This window comes from Heteronotia binoei, chromosome 1 (assembly GCF_032191835.1).
Source record: "Heteronotia binoei isolate CCM8104 ecotype False Entrance Well chromosome 1, APGP_CSIRO_Hbin_v1, whole genome shotgun sequence".
Classification (NCBI taxonomy): Eukaryota; Metazoa; Chordata; class Lepidosauria; order Squamata; family Gekkonidae; genus Heteronotia; species Heteronotia binoei.
Genome location: NC_083223.1, coordinates 217,401,095 through 217,418,891, shown reverse-complemented (window position 1 = coordinate 217,418,891; position 17,797 = coordinate 217,401,095). Strand labels below are relative to the sequence as shown.

The 17,797-nt window shown below is 41.9% G+C and overlaps 1 long non-coding RNA gene across 1 annotated transcript in view; it reads left to right on the top strand.

Annotated features, from left to right (window-relative positions):
- The window catches only part of LOC132587305 (uncharacterized), a 33,665-nt gene extending 21,852 nt beyond the window's left edge, over positions 1-11,813 (top strand). Inside the window, exon 2 of the long non-coding RNA XR_009556414.1 lies at positions 10,545-11,813. This is a non-coding gene — a long non-coding RNA (uncharacterized LOC132587305). The remainder of the gene's footprint in view (positions 1-10,544) is intronic.
- The last annotated feature ends 5,984 nt before the right edge of the window (positions 11,814-17,797 follow it).

The following is a 17,797-nucleotide window of genomic DNA, read 5'->3' as shown; positions in this document are numbered from 1 at the left end:
GCAGTCCATCTCTCTGCCTTCTTCAGCTCCCCAAATCTGGCCCCTTTCCCCAGCCCTGCCAGGGAGGAGGCCTGCGAGCGGGGGGGGGGGGCAGGCCAAGGTGGGCTGGGAAGGAAGAAGGCGGCCTCCAAGTGGCCGAGGCTTCTGCGTCCACGCAGAGGTCGCGGGTTCAGCGCCGGGTGAGGCGCCTCCCCCTCCCGCGGGCCTCCTTTGTCTGCTGCCCTGCGCCTTCCTGCGGGCGGATGTGCCCGGCTTTCTTCCCCGGCCTGCCGCTCGGCCGTGTTTGTTTTTGCAGGCTCCCCCGACGGGCCAGAAGAGGAAAACGAGGCCGGGCTTGGTGCGTCACCGGCCCGCCGCGATGGGGCTGCCGTGCGGAGGGAGTCGACGCTTCCCCCGGCCGGCCAGGATTGTTGCCGGGAGCCGCCCAAGTTCATCTAAAAGGAGCCCTTGGCAGAGGGAAGCCAGCCGAGGTCATGGCCAAGCCAGGTCCCCGCCCCCCTGGCCCGCGGAAGGGCCCTCGGGGGTCAGCCCTCCTCCCGCGCCTCCCGGCGGAAGGGGACAGGAGGCCAGGAGGGTAGGCCGCGGCACGCCAAAGGCCCGGCCAGGGGGGGAGGGAGGCCCGGGGCTCTGAGCAAATTGCTCCCTGAGCCCCCCCCCCCCAATCTTTACCTTTCATGGGGAGGAGGGCGAGAAGGAGGAGTCTTGTGGCATGTTGGTGACTTCGGGCTAAAAGCTCCTGTGCATCCATTCGTTTCTAAGCTGCTTATGGATGTTGTTGCAAGGAACTACCACCACCACCACTAACATCGGACCTGTTTTAGAGTGTTGTTGGTCCAAAATCATTTTGAACGCTGTACAGGCTGTACACACCCTAGACATTATTCCACCCTCCCCGCTTTTTCGCTTTGCCTTTTAAGAAGAAATGTTACTACTGTTTTGAAGATACTCTTCCCTTCACTCCTCTAAATTCCGCCAGTTTGGTGTAGTGGTTAAGTGTGCAGACTCTTATCTGGGAGAGCCTGGCTTGATTCCTCATTCCTTCACATGCACCTGCTGATGTGATCTTGAGTCAGTCGCAAGTTCTCAGAGTTGTTCCTCTCAAGAGCAGTTTCTTGGAGAGCTCTCTCAGTTCCACCTACCTCACAGGGTGTCTGTTGTGGGGAAGGGAAAGGAGATTGTAAACCATTCTGAGATTCCTTCGGGTAATGAAGGGCTGGATGTAAATCCAGTCTCCTCTTATGGTAGGCATTGAAGTATGTCTCCCCTACTCAGTCCTACACTCACCTCTTTCAGTTAGCAGGCAACATCAGATACTTTAATCGGATTTTGCTTTTAACATCTTTGGTATGTTGCAATTTTCCGCCTGTATGGTGAAATTATTCAGGATGCTGTATGGTTCAACATCCTGTCTGGAGACTGACATGCCCCTTGGAGCTTCAGACAACTGTGTATGTGGGGGGTAAGGTAGACTAGGCTCCCCCCAATTTGAACACTCATCCAACAGAAAAGTTTTATGACTTTGCCCACAAATCCCAAGAAAATCCTGGCAACATTATTCTCTAGCAAAGATTTATTCTAACATATGAGTGCCATCTGTTCTTTAAATGTCTGGTTAAATATACCTGACAGTGTCCTTTCTCGTACAAGGGTTGGGCTTAGACTACTGTTGAATAGATGGGTTTTTTTTCAAGAAAACAAACTGCATCTGAATTACGAAAAATCTAAGATTCTGTTTTTTGCTAAGTCTTGTAAAATCCACAAATGGCTATTCGATCGGAAAGAAACAGAACAGGTCAGGAATTTTAAATACCTAGGTCTCCATTTTAGTCCTGGTCATGTCACCGTAAATCTGCAGTTAACTTAGCAGCCATTACTGCATCAGCCATTTCCCATTTTTTCTTTAATAGAGGCAACTAGTTTGTTCCAGAAGCTTTAAAAATCTATAAGGCCAAAGTAATCCCGCAGTTATTGTATGGTATTCCAACTTGGATTAGTGCCTTTGGGTCTGATATCGAAAGAGTTCAGTCCAAATTTGCTAGGAAAATTATGGGCCTACCATGCTGTGTCTCATATGCCACTCTTTGTCTAGAAACAAGTCTCAATATGTTAGAAACTAGAGCATGGCTTATATCAATCAAATATTGACTACGTGTTCACTATTCTGCCAATTGTGGGAGTTATTTATATCAAATGACGTCTGAATCCTCCTAGTCCAAATGGATTTCCTGCATAGAGAGGAAAATAACCATCTTCGGTTTGTCTATGGATTCTCTTTATCTGCTTCCTCTTACAAATGCATACTATGTAATTAAACACAGATTTTTAGATAATGAATTACAAAAACCAATGAGTGCTGCGAACAAATCTTGCTCCCCTCTGAATTTTGGAATTTCCCAACTATTGGTCATCTGCCTTCTTATTTATCAACTCTCCATGTTCCAAAAATTGCGTAGAGCATTTACCCTTGCTAGATGCAATACAATCCCATCAGCAGTTACCTATGGTAGATATAAAACAATCCGACTTTCATTAAGACTATGTATATGTAATTTAAAACAAGTTGACTCATTGTCCTATATTCTTCTTTATTTTCCCCTATATGATACTATACACCTTAGGTTTCTAGATCCAATTCTGTTCAATATGACAGGCTGCTCAGACATTGTAAAGGTTTGCTATCTTCTGAATGATTTGTCATCTGAAATAACTGAAAGGGTTGCTTTATTCTTGAGTTTGTAATCAAGGATCAATTGTCCAATGTATAGCTGCATATGACTTTTATTATTTCTGTAGCTGTTTATTTGTTTGTTTATAATCTGATATATGCCAATAAAGGCTTTTGATTGATTGATGTCAAATGGGGAACAAGTTTGAAATTGTCCTTAATGTCACTGTCACTCTGTACAATTGGATTGGGGCCTCTTTGTGTGCCAGATTTTAAGAGCTGGTGCTTTTATGAGGCAGCATGAGTCAGGGAATCTCCTGTTCAGATGACTCCAGAACCAGAGATTCAGGCAGTGGGACTTGTGAATAAGAACATAAGAGAAGCCATGTTGGATCAGGCCAATGGTCCCTCCAGTCTAACACTCTGGTCGTTTTCGCACTCACCTTCCGCCGGCGCGACCCCCCTCTTCACCGCGCAGGATCTGCGCGGATTTCGCACTAAACGTTGCGGAGCAGCCAGAAAAGCCAGAAGCTCCCGGCGCAAAAGCCTCTCAAACTGAAACCGCCAAAAAGCAGTTTGGCGTTTGCGCGGCTTTTGCGACGGGAGCTTCCGGCTTTTCTGGCTGCTCCGCAGCGTTTAGTGCGAAATCCGCGCAGATCCTGCGCGGTGAAGAGGGGGGTCGCGCCGGCGGAAGGTGAGTGCGAAAACGACCTCTGTGTCACACAGTGGCCAAAAAAATCAGGTGCCATCAGGAGGTCCATCAGTGGGATCAGGAGACTAGAAGCCCTCCCACTATTCCTCAAGCAGACCGAAGATAGGAACCTTGGTTTCAATGACTTTTATGATGTTTTATGTTTCTGTAAGCTACCACAGACAGGTTCCCTGGAGAGATGGCATCAAAACCAAATAAATAAAATCTGTCTGAAGGTGACATTAGGTAAGCCACTATCTTCTCAACAGCTGCCCATCCACTGCCCTCTGCAACATGGGGACAGTAACTCTGGTCTGCCTTACAGGAGGATTCTTGTAAGGGTTACTGAGAAGATGTAGGTAGCACTTTGAGTGTTTGCAGTGCATTAACAGTGTCTGAGATTTGTGAGTTGCATATTATTCTGGAATTAAGGACATAACCAAACTTTTATTCCCCCCCTTCACTTTTTGAGAAGAAGTGACATTATAGTCCTATAAAACTGCATTTTGGTTTTGCCCCACAAATTAATTTTAAAAATATTTTGAAAATCCTGTAACTTCAAGCTACATAGTAGCACAAAGGCAGGTAGTGCCTAGTTACTCCCAAGAGATAGACACTGCAAGATCAGTTGCCTCCTCAGTCATCCCTGCCAGCAGTTTGGGAACCCCTTTTCTTGGGTGCAGCTCCATAGGCTTACAATTGAATACAGAACATTGTTGCCTCACTTGATGTTTTGTTTGTGGTGCTGTTTTAGAGATTTGATCTTTTAAAAATAGTATATTATGAGATGGTTGATTGTGTGTCTTAAACCTCTGAAGAGCCCCATGGAGCTTGTATGGCATTCTGGTTGGTCCTGGGAACTGGGAGACCTGAGTGCAAACCCTTCTTGGGTGATCTCAGGCCAGTTATTGTCTCTCAGTCTAGCTACCCCACAAAGTGGTTGTGAGGACAAAACAGAGGAAAGTCAAACTGCCCAGAGAGTCCTTAGAAAAAGGGCAGGATAGAAATCCAAGCAACAATTTGCTATTGAACGATATATGACTTTAGTAATAACTAGCATAACTTCCTTATGTTAAAGCTCTGCAGAAATTATTGGCAATGCATAGATGGCAAGAATGTGAGTTCTAGGGCATCATGTCTCCCTAAAGCAACAACCATAAAATGTACGATTGTGCCTTTGTGAGGTTACTGTGACCAAAACTGCACACAAGCAAACAGGAAATTTCACTCTGTTTAAAGCAGCTCCTTCTGAAGTCAAGAGGAAATAACCAGTTCATAGCTAAGGATTTGGGCTCCTTTGAGGGAAGGGTGTGTCAACACTTGTCCTCTCACCCACAACGCTTGTCCTCCAAACCTTTCTTGTAGCATTGCAGCATAAGGTAAGTGCAGGCCCAGCTTAATTTTATTTCCTTTCACTCTACCCTCTGCCACATTATTGGGACAGATTTGCCTGTCAGGAAGATAATTCACAAACAGTACACATTATTTCAAGAACCCTTTAGCAGAAGCCGCCAAGATCAGCTGTGTTTTCCTGGAAGTTTGCAACAGTTTTGTCTGCTGTAAAGCAGACAGGCCTTTAGAAATGCCTAATATTCCCCCCCCACACACACTCCCTGTAAACACTGGAAGCCTGGCTTTAGCCAACTCCTATACAACGTACACTGGATGTATCTGAGTTATTACTGACATTTTTCCCCCTTGCACCTAATCCCTCATGCCTTTTATTATAATCCTACACATTACATTTAATCTGTAACGATACCGCTTCAGAGGGACCTGTTGCTCACAGTGATGGTAATTTGTAACCTTGGTAACAATTTTAAATAATGAATCTAACAATGATGTCTACCGTATTTCTACAGTAGGAGGAGCTTAAGGATTATGGCTTCTGTAAGAGAATGAATTTAAGAAAATGTTAACAGCGGCTTCAGCATTCTGACTAGCTAGGGTTTCGTTCTTTTGGTTTTTAAGATTGTTAGTAGATTAAGGTGTTTCAGTTGTTTGGCTGACTCCTTTAGAGCAGATTAATTGGTTAGGGAAATGAAATTTGTTTGTTAGATTAATTAAATTTTTAAAATGTAATTGGACTTAATAAACTAAATTCATTAGGCAATATAGGAAGTGTATTAAAATAAATAATAGAGGCTTACTTCTTCCCTTCCCATGCATTCCCACTGCTGGCAACATGGCCTCCATTCTTCATGCCCCCCCCCCCAGCACTACAACTGGCCCAACAGCCAAACTGGCCCAACAACTGGCCCAACAGCCAAATATCCTGCTGTGGGTCAACACAAGGAGAGGAGTCCTCTGCCCTTCCAGGAGGAAAAGGTCTATTCCAATACAAAACAATATAGGAAAATCATACTATCACAGAAATATGATTTGGTGAGGACATTTCTGGATGTAAATGATGGGTCTGACTCAGGGATGATATAATGCTGTATAATGTCCATAGAATGCAATAATTTCCCACCAAAGGAGTGATTAGTGATATAGACTCTGGCCCTGTTGGCCAGTGTGGAAAAAAGGAGACTGGGGGGGCACTTGGTTTCAGTATCTTCTCCCCCTAACTAATGTTTAGCACTGCCAGGAGGCACGGTGGCTTCTAGGAAGTCACCTGCACAAATGAAATGAATAAAAGCTGTGCATAGCTGTGTTCTTCCACAACTCCTACTCACTTAAATAAGCCCTATGAAAAATGATTTCTCAGTAGATGACTGCCCATGCCCAGAAGTGATAGGGCTGAACATTTCTGACTGGAAATATTCTAGTAACAACTGGTTAGGTGTCTTGTCCAAAACTGTTTTTTCCCCCCAAATCCTGGGCAGAACTTTTGCAATACTACTTCTTGGCTTCAGTAGTCAGTTACTCCTACAAGAAAATATAGGTAATCTGCTCCTAAGCATAAAAAGTATTATTATTACTATCATATGGCAGTGTGTGTAGTATAGCCAGGAGATCCTAAGATGGTCTTGTGGTCAGACATTCTTGCTCTTTTAGCAATATGCACTACTAGGTGGCAAGCTAGACTTGTTTTTAAGGCAAGAGACATTTCAGAGGTGGTTTGCCATTGTCTGCCCTGAGTCACACCCCTGGTATTCCTTGGAGTCATTCTTTCAAATACTAGCCAAGGCTGACCCTGCTTAGCTTCTGAGATCTGACGAGATTGGGCTAGCCTGGGCTATCCAGATCAGGGCAGAATAAAGACTGTACAAACAAGATGAAAACAAGCATACTTCCCCGAGGAACTCCCTAATGTTGTTCTCTCTCAGTCATGTGAATGCGGTCTTTGTTTATCTTTACAAAACCTGCACATTATTTCAATCGGTGGCAACATTTGCAAACACTTGAAAAGAATGCCATCAACTTGCATGGTTTGAGGAATATTTGTAAATGTGTTATTGTCCCAGGTTCCCTCCCTGAGTATATTTTACCTTTACTTGGGAAATATCCCAGGCTAAGTACTACTTAAGAAGCCCTGATGAATAGTGCTAGCACCAAATCCACCATTAGTCCTTCTGCATGAGCTTTCTCCATTATTAAAGCTAACAAAAAATTGCTCACAAGCTGAAAGCTAAATTAAATGTAATTGCTTTTATTTATCTATTGCTTTTATATCATTAAAATATTTTTAGTTACATTTTATAAAACAGCATCTGCTCTGATTATTACCTGCCATATCTGTTGAGCCACTTCCTGTGTATTCACTGCCACAACATTAACGATTAAGCAGGACGGAGTTGGGGGGGAAAGAAGAGTGTGTTTTATACATTGTATCTGTCAAGATATGTTACACTTCCTATTAATGAAAATTATTCTTGTTGAAGAAGCTATGAAGCATATCTTTCACAAGCACTTTATTAATAATCAATAGTTGTCAAAAAAATTACAAATGCACAGATTTAAGATGCAAAGAAGAATCAGAAAAGCTGAGGAAACTGAACAACTAAATTGAGGCAGGACTATTTCTTCCCCCTCTTTTAAAAAATAAAACAAATTTACAGGGTGGAAAAAATGAGCTATTAAGCTTCTTTAAAAGATGGCTTTGTTGGTTTAATTATACTGTAGTTATTTTATAAATATGTTTCAAAGGAAGCTTGCCATATTGAATGTCAATGAGGCCTCAAAAGAAATGACATACAAAAACCAATGCATATCAAATACAAACCAAAGGAACCTATTAATGGAAAATATTTCTAGTTAGCTGGCATTACAATATTTGACCATTAAAACCAAATGTACAGTCTAATTTTGTCCCCCTTGTCCCCTCTCATAATGCAATTTGCTTCTTTGTCAGAAAAGACAAATATGCACAACAAGTCACCAGCAAACCACACAGTCCCTACCATATACCATATTGTTCTTTGGGCACAATATGCACATCAGGAGCTCTATCACACATGGAAGTGTTCATTCATTTCAATAAGGACACAATCAATTCATGCAAAGGAAGGCATGCATTGGTTGGTTTCCTGCCACTGAGATGAATCAAGAAGACTTTCCAGGTAGGGAAGATCCTTGCATGTTTAGGAATTTTCATGCTCTGAAGAAAATAGTGGGTCGCTGCACATGATTTTTCATCATCGCAGGATAACAGATCAACAAGCAAGCTCATATATAAGTAGTATCCATAAAACTCATGATATGCTATTACATCTTTAAAACTTCATGCATACAATAAACTTAATTAACAGTTAACGGAGTCCCAGTTTAATTAGTGCTTCAGCCATTCCCCACCAATGCTAACCTAGTTACAGCCAACAAAGGTCAGTTCCTCCCTCAAAAAACAGGTGTGCACAGTGCTGTGCTAAAGTTCTTTTTTTCTTTCCTAAGATACATGAATAAGACATGTGCATCTCTCCATATGGGGCAAATAAACACCCCCAGGGCTGTTTGAGGTTGGGAAATGGTGCAGCGGGGGAGGCTGAAATCCCTCACCACCACACCACATTCCCAATCTGAATTGGACCCTTGCAGTGCTTCAGTTCATGCTTGCAGCTCTTCACCGGTTGCAAGCCCCCATGGCATTTATGTGACACAGAACATCTAGGTTGACCCTGCACTGTAGTGCTTTCAATAAGAGAAATTTAAGCACATGGTTAACTCAGTCTTTGGAAACAACAAGATTTAATTGTGACTAGGTTGTGCCTAGCATGATAGAAATGGTCAGACAAAACGTCAGGCAAATGTTATTACCCCTGTGAAAAGTATTCACGGCTTTCCAGTTTTTTCACTCTCAAGCTAGCCCCCATTTCTCAACTTTGGTGTTTGATCTCTTTCATTGCTCCTCTTCCCTTTATAGGCTCCTCCCCAAATGATGCCCCCAGTCTGCTTTTGCTTTGGTGCAGGTTTTTAAAATCAGCTTATTTTTCTCCTAAATGCAGTGAGGTCATGATGTAGTCAATCAGATTTGGATAAAGGATGACATCACTGATTTTGCAAGCTTATGGGTGATGTCTGTTCTGAATAGTTTATTTTGCTCTCAGTTACATCATCATTAAGACAAAGCTTATTGACCACAGGGTGCTTTAACTGTTTCTTCAAGGAAGGCCATCTGAAGAAGAAAGAAAAATTACAGCACCAAAAGCAGCAGCTGGTTAGGTCTACAATAGCTTATTGCCTTGAAAAAATTAAATGCCAAAATATAACTCAGCACTACTGTATCATACTTTAATGGACACAAAATATTTGGAAAGTCAGAATTTCAATACCTACAGGTATCTTCAGTAGTCTGTCGCAATCATAGATAGCATGGGTACAATAATTTATAGTCATGAAAACCCCATATAATAACGTACACACGAAACATATCAGACTGCCTGATATCAAATAAGACCATTGATACATCTAGCTCAGTGTTGTTTACTCTGACTAGAAATGATGCTGCCAGTCCCAATCCAGAAAAGGTCTTTCCTTGCTTCCTGAAATCCTTTGACTAGCAACACCAAGAACTGAATCCAGGATCTTCTACATGCAAAAACTATTCTCCACCACAGCCCCTTACATTCCCTCAAACTACTGGTTCAACAGAATTGTAAATAATGCAGAATTTAGCTGCAAACAAGCTTGTTGTATTGCAATTTATTCTTTAGTATTGCATTTTAATGTTTAGTTCATCCAGTAGCATGGAATTGTATATGTTGTTTCCTCTCTATTCCTCTTTCTCTTCCCACTAAACCTGTGAAGTAAGGTTAGGCTGAGGGACAGCAACTGACCCAAGATCTCCTAATGACATTCATGGGCAAGCAAACATTTGAACTAAAGTCTCCCTAGTTCTAGTCCAGTGCTGTAATCTATATAGCAAATGACTCTTTTTATGCACATGTTGCAATTTCTCCTGATTTTAGAACAGGTGGGTTGGGGTTTAACAAAGTATCTCTACACCTAAGGAAAATGTTTTGTTCTATGTTTTGCATTGTTTATTTACAAATTAATACTGTGTTGTTAGCATCTTCACTTAGCAATAAGATCCTGTTCATATGAGCATCTGGATGTGTGTTAACCACAGGTCAAATTTTCATGTGCTGTCTTGCAGATGGCTGAACATGTGCTTTTGATGCCATGTGCAGAATTAATCTTTCATTTCATGTTAGGAAACACTGGGAAAAAATTGTGCTTTTCAGGTCATGTTGAAAACCAAATCCTGTAGATTATGATGGAAACACATAGCAAGCTTGCCGTCTTTGTGGTTTAGTATAAACACAATTTTCAATTCTGATTTTACAGCTACATTTTTTTCCTGTTCCATGAAACTTTTTTGATCAGGTTTGCTAACGCTCACATTTGATGTCACATATTACCCAGTAGCCTGTTTTAAAAAGAACCACTTATAGAAGGTCAACCTACTTTAAGATCTTTGAGGGCATGCTCATGTTGGGAACACAAGTGCTGGTGTGGCATAAGAGTGTGAGCAATCAGCCCCGAAGTTCCAGGATTACACTGCCACTTGGTCACAAGCTCACAGCATTCTGCAAACTTCTGTGTTCTTTCTCTCAACACCGCATTTCCAGTTAATAATACTGGGCAATCTGACATGTTTTTTGTAGGGATTACTGTGCACAAAGCACTTTGAACTCTTGAAATGTACTATATTAATCTTTAATCACAAGAATGTCAATAATATATTGTCTATTGGAAAGTATAACTTCTATGAGATATTCTTTTGCCTTTTGTTTTATTTTGCTTTAGGTCACACCATCTAGAAGGCTAAAGAAGATGATGATCAATGAATTTACCAGTCAGGAAACCATGGGATGAAAGAAGGAAACATCTAAGTCTGTTGTTGGGGTGCCTAAGGGTGCAATCTTTATCTCATTATCAATGGCAAACAATGATTTTAATGATTCATCACTGCACTCATAGAAGATTAAAAATTCTACATACATGTGGAGAACTTTTAAAACCTATTCAAAGACTTTTTCATATGGGAATTATGGTCAAACACAGAGATGGTGTAATCTAACACCTCCAGCCAGTAGATGGTGCTATACTATTTTCTTACTGCTGTTATCGGTTGCCTTTGTTATTACGCTGTTCTCTTTTGAGATCTATCTGAAAGTTCAGCCATGTTCTAGTATGCATGCTACCGGCATAAATTGATTTAATAAATATTATTTCTTCAGCCAAGGATTAGAATAGTGTGAACAAATGCAATTGGGGGTGGGGGGAATATTTCAAGTTTACAATTCATAGCTGTCCCCTTTGTTCTTTGATTCCTCTCTGGTCTTTTATGGCAAGGATATGGTACATGAGAGGGTGATTAGAATGAAAAGCTTCATCCATCAAGTTTAACAACTTCTCTGGTGTAACTTCTGAGCGTGCTCATTGCCTATTCATGTGGAAGTGAGCACGCCCAGCTCGTTCTGCTTAGTTTTGCTACTCTTCTTTGTTGGTTCACAAGGCTCTTATGGTAGCTGCAAATGGCTTCTCAAGTGACATTTGCTGACATTCAGGGGAGTATATTTATCAGCTTTCTTCAGCTCACCTCTATACATGCAATCCATTTTATTTGTGTTCTTCATAGCAACCTTCTTTTTTTCTGTCCATGCCCTGAAAATGATAAATGGCGAGATGGCAAATTTCCCTAGCTGCACTAAAATGTCACCATAAAAGGGGTGGGGGGAATCTTTAATGGACTAAGTGTAGCATTTCAGGTTGTAACTTGTCAAGGTGCTGGGAAATTCTAGAGTTTCTCCTTAATCCACAGTTCTTTGGAACCGCACTAGTGTAGGCAGAGAGTCTAATTATAAGTTACACCAGTCAGAGCTGGACAAGCATAAACCAAGTGGAAAACATTTCACGGCTGCTAATTTTATATCTCACTTCTCTGTATTCTCAACACACTGCTACTTCATTCCCCAACATTACACATGCCCAGTGTGTTTACCCATGTTCTAATTATATGTGTGGATATAATTTATTTGATTCTTAATTACTTTGCTTATAATTATCACGGAACCTGCCTCCCTTGCTTTTGTTAATTATTGTTATTCTTTCCTCTAACCATTGTGCCTAGAGGCCTTCACGCAAACCCGGGCCTGCTATTCTAAGCATAGTTCAAATGCAGAAAAAGGCATGGTTCCCTATCCGGAAGAGCTGATGATACAAATGGATTAAATTGGGAGAGAAGATTTCTATTCTCTACTGTACGAAGAGCCTAGACCCTAATCCTCAAACAATTTCATTTGTATAGTATAGGATCCATTCATCTAACTATTCATCTAACCCTGCTAGGACTAAATACCTTAAGAATTTTAAATAGCTTAGGCCAGTCACACACACTCTGCATAACCTACCTCACAGGGTGGTTGTGAGGATAAAAATGGAGAAGATGCAAGTGATGTAAGCTGCTTTGGGTCCCAACTGGAAATAAAGGCAGGGAATAATTGAAGTAAACCAATCAGTGAAATATTTTACAATCTGTTTTTTTCTTCCAACATGCCCGGGAAGAAGAGGAGCAATGGTCCTGTTTTATAGATGGGGAAATAAGACAGGGATTGTCTCCTGTATGCAGTTTCAAGCCAGATTTCGCAGAATGGGTTGCAAAAGTCTGATGTGTACGTCTTTCTGACCTCCATGTAGGGATTTTAGGCATTAGCTCCAATAGAATTAAAAATAGCTTTTTGGTAGACCCTGTTCAGTTGAAACAAAAGGAAGACAAATGAGCAGTTTTCTCCCAAACATTTTCATATTCATATTTGACAATACATTTTGGAATTAACATTTGGCCCTATGTTAGCATTTCAAGATTGTTTATAATAAAGGTTGCATCACACCTAGCCTGCTTTAATATTTTGGTGGTGGTGATCAAACAGTCACAGTAGTGGTAATATCACTGCAGTCCTTTGGAACAGTAGAAAATAGTATCAGTTTTATCTATACTATTGGACTCAAACCATTTACTTTGAATTTTGGTAGTAAGTAGCATTTCCAAGAATAAAGAAATAAATTACAATTACACTACGGCCATATCAGCTCTGACCTGGATAGCATGGCCATATCACCTCTGATCTGGACAGAAGCTAAGCAGAACTCACTTTGGCTACTATTTGGATGGGAGACTACCAAGGAATACCAGGGTTATGGGGCAGAAGCAGACTATGACATAGCACCTCTGAATTTCTTTTGCCTTGAAAAGCTATGGGGTCACCATAAGTCAGCTGTAACTTCATGGCACTTTCCACCACCACGGCAGTTTCAGATATTCCCTTCAGTATTATGCCTCGGGGCTCCTTCTGTGATATTCTTGTCCCAGTTTTTTTTCCTTTTTAGATTGATCACATTGATACCTCAAGCAATCAAAGTGAACAGATAACATCACAGCACCATGTAAGATTTAGTTACATAATGACATCATTGAGGGTAAATGAGGGCAAGAGAGTGGATGACATTTCCTGATTTACTTGCACGTGTGATTTGTGATCTTGTTGTGAATGGGATGATATCACAGCACCACACAGCCAATCCACTTTTTCTAAATTATGGCTTCCCTGAAGACAAAGGAAGAGTAAGAGAGCAATATTACTGTACTTTGATTAGGAGCACTGAAACGTGGTTTTTTTAAAATGAGACTTTTTAACTCTATTGAGTAGGGCTACCAAGAGCCACCAAGGGGTAAAAGGATTACTGAAGGAGGATAGGGAAATGGCTGAGAAGCTGAATGCATTTTTTGCCTCCGTCTTCACTGCGGAAGATGAGAAGTGTTTCCCTACACCAGAACTGCTGATTTTGGGAGGAACTGAGTCAGATTGAGGTGATGAGAGAGGAGGTCCTACAACTGATAGACAAATTAAAGACAGATAAGTCACCAGGCCCAGATGGCATACATCCAAGAGTTCTGAAAGAACTCAAAGGTGAAATTGTGGATCTCTTGACAACAATATGTAATCTTTCATTGAAATCTGCCTCTGTTCCTGAGGACTGGAAGATAGCAAATATCACCCCCATCTTCAAAAAGGGTTCCAGAGGAGATCCAGGAAATTACAGGCCAGTCAGTCCAACTTCAATACCAGAAAAGTTGGTGGAAACCCTTATCAAAGAGAGAATTAGTAGACACACTGATGAACAAAAGTTATTGAGGAAGATTCAGCATGGGTTCTGTAAGGGAAGATCTTGTCTCACTAACCTGTTGGAGTTCTTTGAGAGGGTGAACAAACATGTGGACAAAGGGGACCCAATAGATGTTGTTTACCTTGGGCGTTTTCACACTGACCTTAATCGGCAGTGACGACCCTCTTCACAGCGCAGGATCTGCGCGGATTTCGCACCAATTGCCGCGGAGCACCCGGAAGAGCCGGAAAGTCCCGCGGCTTTTGCAGCGCAAATGGAAACCGCCAAAAACCAGTTTCCATTTGCGCCGCAAAAGCCGCGGGACTTTCTGGCTCTTCTGGGTGCTCTGCGGCAATTGGTGCGAAATCCGCGCAGATCCTGCGCGGTGAAGAGGGTCGTCGCTGCCGATTAAGGTCAGTGCGAAAACGCCCCTTGACTTCCAGAAAGCTTTTGATACAGTTCCTCATCAAAGGTTCCTAAGTAAGTCATGGAGTAAAAGGACAAGTCCTCTTGTGGATCAAAACTGGCTAATTAATAGAAAGTGAGTATAAATGAGCAATTTTCACAGTGGTGGATGGTAAGTAGTGGGGTGCCACAGGGCTTAGTACTGGGTCTGATGCTTTATAACTGTTCATTAATGATTTGGAGTTGGAAGTAAGCAGTGAAGTGGCTATGTTTGTGGATGACACTAAATTGTTCAGGGTGGTGAGAACCAGAGAAGATTGTGAGGCACTCCAAAGGGATCTGTTGAGGCTGGGTGAGTGGGCGTCAACATGGCAAATGAGGTTCAATGTGGCCAAGTGCAATGTAATGCACATTGGAGCCAAAAATCCTAGCTATAAATACAAGTCGATGGGGTATGAACTGGCGGAGACTGACCAAGAGAGAGATCTTGGGGTCGTGGTAGATAACTCACTAAAAATGTCAAGACAGTGTGCGATTGTAATAAAAGGCCACTGCCATGCTGGGAATTATTAGGAAAGGAATTGAAAACAAATCAGCCAGTATCATAATGCCCCTGTATAAATTGATGGTGTGGCCTCATTTGGAATACTGTGTACAATTCTGGTCACCGCACTTAAAAAAAAGATGTTATAGCATTGGAAGAAGTGCAGAAAAGGGCAACTAGAATGATTAAAGGGTTGGAACACTTTCCCTATGAAGAAAGGTTAAAATGCTTGGGGCTCTTTAGCTTGGAGAAACATCGACTGAGGAGTGACATGATAGAGGTTTACAAGATTATGCATGGGATAGAGAAGGTAGAGGAAGAAGTACTTTTCTCCTTTTCACACAATGCAAGAACTTGTGGGCACTCAATGAAATTGCTGAACAGTCGGGTTAGGACTGATAAAAAGAAGTACTTCTTCACCCAAAGGGTGATTAACACGTGGAATTCACTGCCACAGGAGGTGGCGGTGGCTACAAGCATAGATCGCTTCAAGAGAGGACTGGATAAACATATGGAGCAGAGGTCCATCAGTGGTATTAGCCACAGCTTATTGTTGGAACTCTCTGTCAGGGGCAGTGATGCTCTGTATTCTTGGTGCTTGGGGGAACACAATGGGAGGGCTTCTAGTGTCCTGGCCCCACTGGTGGACCTCCTGATGGTACTTGGGGTTTTTTGGCCACTGTATGACACACAGTGTTGGACTGGATGGGGCATTGGCCTGATCCAACATGGCTTCTCTTATGTTCTTAAAATCTAAGAAAGAGGAAATGTTTTATTTTCTACAGCCACTAACAAGGCTACTTTGCAAGATCTGGCTGAGCAGACAAAAGGATGGAGCTGGGTGGAAGGAAAGGAAGAGGAAAACAGTCTGCTGAAAAGAACAACCTTCTTAGGAGGCTGCATCCTGGCAATAACTGTATCGGTCCTGAGTTGTGCTGGCTAGTCTTGCCTTGCTCCAGTGCTGGCTTGGCTGATAGTGGGATCTGACAAGCCAGGGCATCTCTCAGCCTCATAGTAAATATTTCAGAAAGGCCTAGCTGGCAGAATCAGACCAACTCCTATTTACTGTGCTCTATCTTCCCTGTGCCTCTAGAGACTACAGTGCAGAAGTGCATTTAGAAGAAAAATAAATCAGATGCATTCTGAATGTAGCATGACACTGGCTTCAGGGGCCCTCCAGGTGACTTGGGCCCTGGGAATTTTGTCCTCCCCCAGCCATCCCTTGGTGGCCTGTTATTCAGTATGTTAGCAGAACACTTTGAATGGCTTCCATTCAGTGCTAGTTTACATTTAGATTCAGCTATCCAATGTTTGCTCATCCATCATTGACCTTTCAGTTGGGTTTTCACCTTAGAGAAATTCACTAAACTTTATCAATCATGTTGTAAAAAAAAATTCTGATAGGACACAACACTGCTTTTTGTACTTAAAGCCACTCTAAGCATTCTGATTGCCTACTTTTTCTCTCCCATTTACTATGTTTTCCTTTACAAAGTCAAGTCCTGGGACTTTGATCCCACCACTTAAAGCTGCAAAGTGCAAAAAGACTTAACTATTGAAGCTGAGAAGAAACAACTGTTTGGGATAAGTTGATGGGTCTGTTTCCCCCTGAGCAATTATTTTGTTGATGCTGTTGGAATGTGGAAATGAAAAGCATGTAACATGTGTAGCATTTTCCCAATAGGCTTTTTAAAAAGTGGCTGGGAGTCGTTTTATTTGATTTCTCCATTAAGCGGCTGCCCATCAGATGCTTTTGCTGACTAGGAAGGTCAAAGAATCTTCTACAGTCTTGAACTACTCTGTTTATACCTAGCATACAATATCCTAAAATAAGATAGAAATTCAGGATGTGTGTGTGGGGGGGGGGGGGAGAATTAACCATAGGAAAGAGACCTTGCAAAGACTTGTGAACTTGCAACTCAGTTATTAAAATCTCCAGTTTTAGAAGTGCAGATTGATCTTTTGCTGCAGGGAAGAAACAGATGAAATGATGCAAAGGAAAAAGAATATTTAATAACTGTATAACCCTTACACTTGATTCTGTTCATGCATGAGAATGATACTAAAAAAAATCTGAAATATTCCCCTTGATGAAGCTGCACGTGAAATGATTAGAGGTTGTATAATTATTAAAGATTCTTTTTCCTTTGCACCATTCTATCCTTTTTTTCTTTGTTTGCCTTGGTGCAGCCCCCTTTGTTTGGACTTTTGCTAAAGGGAAAATGGCTGCTTAAGTGTTTTGAAAATGATGGCCTGATACATTCAATTTAAAAAAAAAAACACCTGTTTCTCATTCTTTCTTTACATACTTCCCTCTAGACAGGAGCAGAAGTAGTCTTGTTAGTATGCACTAGTAGCAAGACACTGGTTGACCAGGAATCTTGGATTTGTGTCCAGGAAACGTTAGGGACGGGAAAATATCTGTATTTTATCTAAACTTTCCACTTATTTGAGAGATTATACTTTATTCTGAGACAGTGATTTCCAACCTGGCACTTGCTGATGGGTTTCCTATTGGCACACCTGTTTCTTCCCCAAAGCAAAGAGCCTCACAAAGCTGGAGGTCTTCAGCAGGGCTCGCTCTGTCACTAGGGTGCTAGCTTTCTGGAGTGTGCCATATTGGGCTTTTCATTTCCCCTACAATTCATCTGTTTTTTAAAACTAGTTACCAGTGCAGGGGGGGGGGGGGCAAGTTAACCTTGCCTATGGTTCCAGTCTGGGGCAGGTCCTGGTCTTCAGAAAACCCTAGGAGGCATCAAGCTTTGGATCTGCAATGAGAGTCATTCCTAGCACAGAAAGTTTCAAGCCCAGCATCCTCCTAACAGCCTCCATGGCTGCCATTTTGTGTTTGCAACTGCTACCCTTTCTCAAAATTTAAAACAGGCCTACAAGTTTAGCAAGGTTGGGGACCCCTGTTCTAAGACAACACAGTTACAAATCTTTC